This window comes from Erinaceus europaeus, chromosome 19, assembly GCF_950295315.1.
Source record: "Erinaceus europaeus chromosome 19, mEriEur2.1, whole genome shotgun sequence".
Lineage (NCBI taxonomy): Eukaryota > Metazoa > Chordata > Mammalia > Eulipotyphla > Erinaceidae > Erinaceus > Erinaceus europaeus.
Window position 1 is genome coordinate 42299845 of NC_080180.1, and position 8984 is coordinate 42308828.

The following is an 8984-nucleotide window of genomic DNA, read 5'->3' on the forward strand; positions in this document are numbered from 1 at the left end:
CCTACTACATGGTACCTGGTTTTGAACCTGTCACAGTAAATTCTGAGCTTTACTGAACGAATTATCTCCTGACCTCATAAGCAAACTTATAAATACTATCCCTAATGTTATTTTAATGTTCTAAACATCAACACACACAGACACAAACACACACACACACACAGATACACACACACACCCACACACACACACACACACACGAAACTAGTCCTCACATAGTGAGTATTGTTCCCAACCTCTCAAAGTTATTTATTACCAGATTTCTAACAAGTTCGTACTGTGGTAATGTATGAGAAATTTGATCATGGAAAATGATAGTGCAGTGGCTTAACTTCAAACATCTCATCTTGTATGACTTGTCTTGGTTTCAGTCAGTATACACAGTGATATAAATGTGGTTTTACACTATCTAAAGATGGCTGACACAACCAATACAGCATTTTGTGGCTGAAATAATAATAATAGGAGGGACCTTGTTTATTGACAAAATGATTTACTGTTGATTAAGTGAGGACTACACATACACACAAAATATCTTCAAGAATGTATATGTAATTACAACAGGTTAGTATCATTTGTTATGTGTTTTAATACTCATAACATACTAAATATATTTGTCTTAAAACTTCCCAATCTTTTAAAACTTTTGTTTGCTTATTTAGTAGGGGTTTGTTTTTGTTTTTTCACTTGGAAATTATTAATTCTCAATGGAAAATATACTTTACGACCTATCTAGAGATTCTGTTGTATCACAGAGTAGACTGGTATGAAACAAAAAAAAGAAATGGATGGGTAAAATACCCTTCAAGGCACAGAAAACAAAGAAATAGATGTGAAGAGAGCAATTCTCAATGAAAAACATTTAAAAATCTAAGTGATACAAAAGATGGCATGAAAGTAGATCACAGGACTTACAAGCATGAGGACCCTGAGTTCAATTCCTAGCATCATATATACCAGAAGGTGGGAGACATCATTGGATTGATTCTAGTTCTTGTTAACAAATGAATACATAATTATGTATAACAATAAATGATAGAGGGCTGACAAAATAGCTCACTTGACTATAATGCTTTTGTGCTGTTTGTATGATCTTGTGTTGAGAATGGCCTGCACTGCATTGAAGGAAGCATCAATGTTGTATCTTCTTTCATTCTCCCTCCTTACCACTCTGTTTCTACCTAAAAAGATAAATAATACAATATACTTTTTACGCAAATATAAAAACAGGGGTCTCAGATTGACAAGTCCTGAGTTCCATCACTTAATACCTTCACATTCATTGCCTTTTTAAAAAATGTTTATTTATAAAAGGGAAACACTGACAAAAACCATAGGATAAGAAGGGTAAAACTCCACACAATTCCCACCACCAGAACTCTGTATCCTATCCTCTCCCCTGATAGCTTTCCTATTCTTTATCCCTCTGGGAGTATGGACCCAAGGTCATTGTGTGGTGCTGGTGGAAGGTCTGGCTTCTGTAACTGCTTCTCCACTGAACATGAGCATTGGCAGGTCAATCCATGCTTCCAGCCTGTCTCTCTCTTCCTCTAGTGAGGCACGGCCCTGGGGAAGCGGGGCTCCAGGATACATTGGTGGGGTCCTCTGCCCAGAGGAGTCCAGTTGGCATCATGTTAGCATTTGGAACCTGGTGGCTGAAAGACGAGTTAACATATAAAGCCAAATAAATTGTTGACTAATCATGAACCTAAAGGTTAGAATATTGCAGATGAAGATTTGGGGTCTCCATTTTGTAGATAGCTAGTTTTTTAACCTCATGCTGGTACCTCAAACACTAAAGTCTTTTTACATAATCATTATCTTATCTCCCTAGGTCCCTCCCTACTTCCTACAGATCTTTTCAGAGACAAGATAACAAGAAAAATAGATACTCATAATCTATGGTGTGATTTACATATTCAAATACAAATTTATATATGATCCCATATTTCTATTCCATAAGATGTATTGTCAAGCCTGCAGACTCTAAGACCCAGTAAAGTATTTCAATGTTGTCATATTGTAAATTAAACAAATATTGAAACATATTTGATTTACTTTTCCCTCTAAGTTTGCTTCTCATTGGAAGAGTGATATTAAATTTGACTTACCATATCTATAGAAAAAAGTGTTTCCGACAGGCCCTGAGCAAAAATAAAGGCCCCTCAGGAAAATACTCAGCATGACAGCTTGAGAGCTTCACTTCTTGTTTATTCTAGAAACTACCTGAGAGATTTTCCTTCCCACTCATATTTAACTCTTACTAGTGTTATGATAGACATCCTTAAATACTCAATGGAGCAAGATGTTTGACTTTATTTTATCCCAGTAATCTATTTTTTTTTAGACACTAGAATTGTGAAAGGCAGAGATCATTTTGTTTTATTCGGAAGTTCTTAAAAAAAAGCCTTGTGTGGCTGTTTCTACTTATTGTGCAAACAAAACATTGCCATTTAGAAAGTGTACTAGGAAAGACAGACAGTGCCAGTGTATGGCCGGATTGTTTTTATCTATGTATGATCAAATCTAGGTGAATTCTAATTTTCATTTGATTAAAGAGTGAAAATTCTAGAAAATATGATAGATGAGATCATGATAAGTTTATTCTTCTTTATTGTTATTAATAAATTTCCCTAAATAACACAAAAATATAAAATTTTAAAATAATCTGGATCGTTATGTATATATACACATACATATTTATGTATTTATTGGCATGCATGTATACATATAAGTATATATTGTATATGAGTGCCCAGATTATAAGTATTTTACTTAGTATTATATAAACAATCATTTGAGGTAGATTTGTATAGGTTTTAATTTTTTTTAACCCAGGGAAAATGAGAGTAAAAACAGGTTAGATTAAATTATTTGATCAAAAGTGTCAAAGTTTGTCATTATTGAGCAAGGGAGATAACATAATGACTTTTTAAAAAAATAGTTTTACTTATTTATTATTAGATAGAAATCTAGAGGAGAGGGAGACAGAGAGGTAGAGAGACAGAGCTGCAGAGACCTGCAGCCCTGCTTCACCACTCATGAAGCTTTCCCCCTGCACATGGGGACTGGGGAACTTAAACCCAGGTCCTTGTGCACTGTAACATGTGCTGTCAACCAGGTGCAGCACCACCTGGCCCCCATTTAATGGCTTTGCAAAGAGACTTTCATGCCTGAGGCACAAGAGGTTCCTAGCACCACCATAAAAAAGAGTTAAGTAGTGTTCCGATCAAATAAGTAAATAAATAAATGAGTTGTACTGCAGTATAACTAAGGTTGTCTGTGCCTTTGTAGTACTATTTCTTTATGTGGCATATCAGTACAAGAGAACACCAAACTAGCATTACCATTTTTCTCTCCCTTTCTTTCTTCCTTCCTCCCTTCCTTCCTTCCTTCCTTCCTTTCTCCCTCCCTCCCTCCTTTCCTTCCTTCCTTCCTTCCTTCCTTCCTTCCTTCCTTCCTCCCTTCCTCCCTTCCTTCCTTTTTCTCTCTTTTTTTGCTCTGTGTACAATGTATAAGAGAACTCCATACAATGTTTAAAGAAAAATCAGTACCAAACTAAAAGCTTCAAAAATAGTTTTCACTTTAGAACATATATTCTAATTTTCCATGCTGTTTGAATCAGTTTAGCATCTATGAATCATTTATGAATTCTCATCCTTAAATGAACTAGATGAATTTCCCCAAAACTGATGAAATTCCACATTAAATGGTGTTGTCAAAATCTTTTGAAGAAGACCATTTCAGACTGTTGACTAAGCTATGACATCATTGTTTGTGAATCTTTTGATTCATGACATTGCCTTTGGAGCTTAATCACTAGTTTGCTATAGAAAAAAAAAATGTTTAAATTCCATGAAATGTGTCTTGAAAAATAAAAATTCAAGCAACAGATTGTACTGATTAATGTATAGTTTGAATTATTCTGTGTTCTGTCACTTGAAAGTAACAGCTTTCTCTTGTGCTTTACTTATTTATTTACAGTTGGAATGACACTATTAAGTTAGTTTTGACTTTTATGTCATACGTATGTATATTTAACTTCCTAATAAAATTATACTTCAACTTTATTTAATATACTTACAAATTATGGATGTTCTCTTGCACTCTTGAAATCCAATTGCCTAAGGAAAACATTGGTCAGCAAAAATATAGTTATAGATACCCTTAGAATAAGGCTAAGAGAGACAGGGATTTGCAAATTTTTACAATTCCATTTCATGCTACTAAGATAAATGTAACACGGACCCAGTGGTGACACACACCTGGTTAAATGCACAAACCACAATATACAAGGACCCAGTTTTGAGCCCCTGTCTCCACCTGTAAGGGGGAAGCTTTGCGAGTGGTGAAGCAATGTTATAGGTGTCTGTCTCTCTCCCTCTTTATCTCCCTCATCCCTCTTGATTTCTGGCTGTCTCTATCCAATAAATACATAAAGATTTTTCTTAAAAAGCAAGTATAGCTTGAATAAATAGCAAGAAACTTACATTTTTATAGTAAAAAGAAAATGCATACCAATAACTTTTAAGTAAAGTAACTGTGTCAGAATAACTGACCTTGTCAAATTTAAATTATCATCTAGTAATTTAGAAAAATGTATAAATAAGTTTTTTCTATTAGAGAGAAAAAAAATCAGAGCTCTATTTTGATTTATAAGACCACAGAATCTTACTCAGACCTGTAGCACTCTAAGTGCTGAGTCACTTCCTTTTTTTTTTTTTTAGTGCTTTCATTATTTTTTAATTTGTTTATTTTATATTACAGAATTACATGTCAACAGGGGTTTGAATCCACACCATTCCCACCACCAGATTTCTGAATCTTCACTGTTCCCACTGCAATACACCACAGTTCCCCTAAGGTTGTAGACATGGGCCAACCATCTTTTCTACAACTATCTGTCCATATTTATACATAATTGCCCTTTCTTTTTCTGGTTCAATCCTCTCTTCCCCTCTATGCCACTCAAAACATCATAGCTACCTCCATAGTTCCCTCTCCTTTTCCTTCTGTCTCTCTGGGTGCTGATGGAGCTGGAGTTCAGAGCCCTCTTTTCTTCATCCTATCACTTCTACCCCGCTGGGAGTATGGATCAAGTAGTGTAGCCAAGCTGCAGATATTTCTCTCTCCTTCTTCATTACTTTCTGTATCATAACAATGCAGACTAAAAAAAAAAATTTCAGCATTTAAGTCAAGAGTATTATTTTATTTTGAAAAGTTAAGACAAAAACTTGGGGAAAAAATGGAAACTAATTGTCTCTCAGAATTAGATCTATACTGGTTACTAGGTGTTGGGACATGTGACTTTGGTATTGGGTATGGTGACTTACATACACCATTATGGTCATAAAATTATACCCTCCAACCTTATAATTTTGTGAATCACTGTTAAATTACTAAGCAAAAATAGCTAACTTGGGAGGACAAAAACTGGGAGAAAAATATGAGCTTCGTATATGTTTAAAATCATTGGTAATTTGGGTATATATTAAAGACAATGACTCATGAATAAAAGGGCAGAAGGGCTAAATAGACACTGCTTACAAGGAGACACACAGATAGACAACAAGCACATAAAATAATGCCAAGCTTCTCTTATCAGGAAAATGCAAATTCAAAATGTTAATGAGCTCACATCCAACACCTATGTGGCCTATATAAAATGACAGGAAAATAAATATAAGATAAAAATAGAAAAGCAATAGTAAAACACTTAGCAGAAGTCATAATAAACCATCCTACAAAGTGAAAAGCTAGAAGAAGGAACCCATTCAGGAAAAGTTACACTTTTATTTTGTGTGGCTTGGAAAGTGACTCAGCAGTTCTTGTCTCAACTTAGGTCATGACACCTCCCAGACACCAAGTTACAAATGCTACCATGACTCTATCCTGACTTCTCTGGTAGACGACCTCACCAATGTGTCCAGGACCTTCACACCTCCAGAGCTCTGGTCCACTAGGGAAACATAGAATCTGGCTGGGAGTATGAACTGACCTGTCAATACCCATGGTGAGCAGAGAAGCAGCTACAGAAGCCAGAACTCCTACCTTCTGCTCCCCATAAACAACCTTGATCCATACTCCCAGCGGGGGAGAAGTGATGGGATGAAGATAAGAGGACTCTGAACTCCAGCTCCATCAGCACCCAGAGAGACAGAAGGAAAAGGAGAGGGAACTATGGAGGTAGCTATGATGTTTTGAGTGGCATAGAGGGGAAGAGAGGATTGAACCAGAAAAAGAAAGGGCAATTATGTATAAATATGGACAGATAGTTGTAGAAAAGATGGTTGGCCCATGTCTACAACCTTAGGGGAACTGTGGTGTATTGCAGTGGGAACAGTGAAGATTCAGAAATCTGGTGGTGGGAATGGTGTGGATTCAAACCCCTGTTGACGTGTAATTCTGTAATATAAAATAAATAAATTAAAAAATAATGAAAGCACTAAAAAAAAAAAGGAAGTGACTCAGCACTTAGAGTGCTACAGGTCTGAGTAAGATTCTGTGGTCTTATAAATCAAAATAGAGCTCTGATTTTTTTTCTCTCTAATAGAAAAAACTTATTTATACATTTTTCTAAATTACTAGATGATAATTTAAATTTGACAAGGTCAGTTATTCTGACACAGTTACTTTACTTAAAAGTTATAGGTATGCATTTTCTTTTTACTATAAAAATGTAAGTTTCTTGCTATTTATTCAAGCTATACTTGCTTTTTAAGAAAAAATTCTTTTTAAAAAATATACTTGCTTTTTAAGAAAAATTGCTTTTTAAGAAAAATTTGAGCCTAAACTCAAAATCACTTAAAGACATTCTGTTCGGACTTTTGGAAGATGTTTAAATTTGTTTTTTGTTTTTCTTTTCTTTAAAAAAATATTTATTTTATTTATTTATTTATTCCCTTTTGTTGCCCTTGTTTTATTGTTGTAATTATTGTTGTTGTTGTTGGATAGGACAGAGAGAAATGGAGAGAGGAGGAGGAAGACAGAGAGGGGGAGAGAAAGATAGACACCTGCAGACCTGCTTCACCTCTTGTGAAGAGACTCCCCTGAAGGTGGGGAGCCAGGGCTCAAACCGGAATCCTTATTGGTCCTTGTGCTTCGTGCCACCTGCGCTTAACCCGCTGTGCTACAACCCTACTCCTGTGTTTTCCTTTTTAAATATGTTTGATTTTTTTTTTTCATAGTGTACAAGCTTGTATTACATTTAGAGGAAGAAAATAAGGCATCTTTAGAAAGGTAGAGAAAGGAAAGAATAAATTTTATTTAGAAATTTTAAGTGTATCACAGATTCCAATTCATTATGTTTATAATTTTGTGGTAAATGTGTATAGCTTTGTAGGTCATGAGAACTTGAACATATTCCTGGACAGATTTGTGATGATAAAATAGGAGGGTGTGCAGAAGAATCAGGATAGGAAGCTAACCAGAGATGACTGTAATATGTATTTCACACAGTTTACAGTTCATTGTAAGGTGACTCTGTGCCTGAAATCAAAGCCAGATAAAATATTATAAGCAAGCAAACACTATAGAAAAGCACCTCACATGAACTTAAATGCCAAAATTCTCAATAAAATGCACAATATTTCATCAGAAAACTACAAAAGCAATCTTGAGATACCACTGATGATTTATTAAAATTATAATTATCCTAAACTTTAATTTTGACTCTGACTCCAACTGATGGCAAGAATATGAAGCAACAGGAACTCTTATTCCTCACTGATGGGGTAGCAAAATAATACAGGACCTTGTATTTTGAGTTCCTCTAACAAAGAGTTTCTTAAATTCCAATTGGTAAAAATTTGGTCATGACTTGAATACACTGCTATTTAAAACTGTTCCTTATGAAACTTTTTTTTCATTTCTTATTTGGTAATAAGGGGAAATTCAGTAGTAATAACACCTGCAGCTTCAACTGATTTTGAGTTTGAAAGGAAAATTGAATCTGTTTCTTTAATTAGTTCTAATAGCTTCTAATGAAAGTAAGGTGCATAAACAGAGCTGCTAGGAGAGGAGCCTAGAAGCCATTTACATCAGTGTCAAACACAAATATGCCTAAAGGCCTTGCATTTTAATAACACAAGCTGCCTTAGGAAGAGCAAGGGTAATTAAATTTGTAACTTGTATATAAGTTCAGTTTCAGATTTAAAAGACCACCTTTTTAAAATTTTTGGACAACAAAAAAACATACCATCTTACCCATGAGAGTAGAGAGTGGTGAGTGGTGCTCTCAGAAATATGTTTATGGACAGAGGAACAGGGACCCAGGTTTAAGACACCTCCTTCCCCCCACTGCAGGAGGGATGCTTCACAAGTAGTGTAGACACGCTGCAGATATTTCTCTCTCCTTCTTCATTACTTTCTGTATCTACTAAAAGAAAACCAAACAAAGAAACAAACAAAAGACGGAAATGGTGTTGGAGTGGTACGCTGAATCCGGTGGCAAATTGTATAGGTAAATGTTCATGTGTGAGTGACTCATATTTAAATAGTTAGAGCAACAAATACTTTCTTTGCCAGAGAGTAAGCAAATTAATATATGAAAGGCCGCTATAACATTGTATCAAAGCAAAGGACTTTTGGGAAGAGTACTGAAAGAGTAAGAAAAAGCAGTAGGAGTAGGAAAAGAGTAGGGAAAGGTCCTGGAGCATGATGGTGGAAAAAGGCCTAAGTTGAGGGTGAATGTTTTTGCAGACAACCATTACAGGGAGATGAAAAGTGGCATTCATATGTCAACAACTGCACATTAACCTCCCAATAAAATGATTATAAAAGGTAAATGAGAAATAAAATTATTAAGAGAAAGAAAGCAAGGCATATGTATGTGCTGAAACATATACACACATTATCAATTCTTTTAGGAGAAAATGTTTGTGTGGGCAGTGTGGAACCAATGCATAATGTTGAGGGAAGTCCTAAGTTGGTGATGGGATTGGAGTTCAAGATACTTGTCATGGAAGAATGAGATACTGCATCTG

General features: G+C 35.3%; 1 long non-coding RNA gene across 1 annotated transcript; it reads right to left on the minus strand.

The window, feature by feature from the left end:
• Positions 1-1351: 1351 nt before the first annotated feature.
• Positions 1352-8368, minus strand: LOC132534740 (uncharacterized). Its single transcript, XR_009546448.1, has 3 exons — positions 8206-8368; positions 4085-4124; positions 1352-1655 (listed from the first exon to the last, which is right to left on the minus strand). It is a non-coding gene; the product is annotated as an uncharacterized LOC132534740 (long non-coding RNA).
• Between the last annotated feature and the right edge of the window lie 616 nt (positions 8369-8984).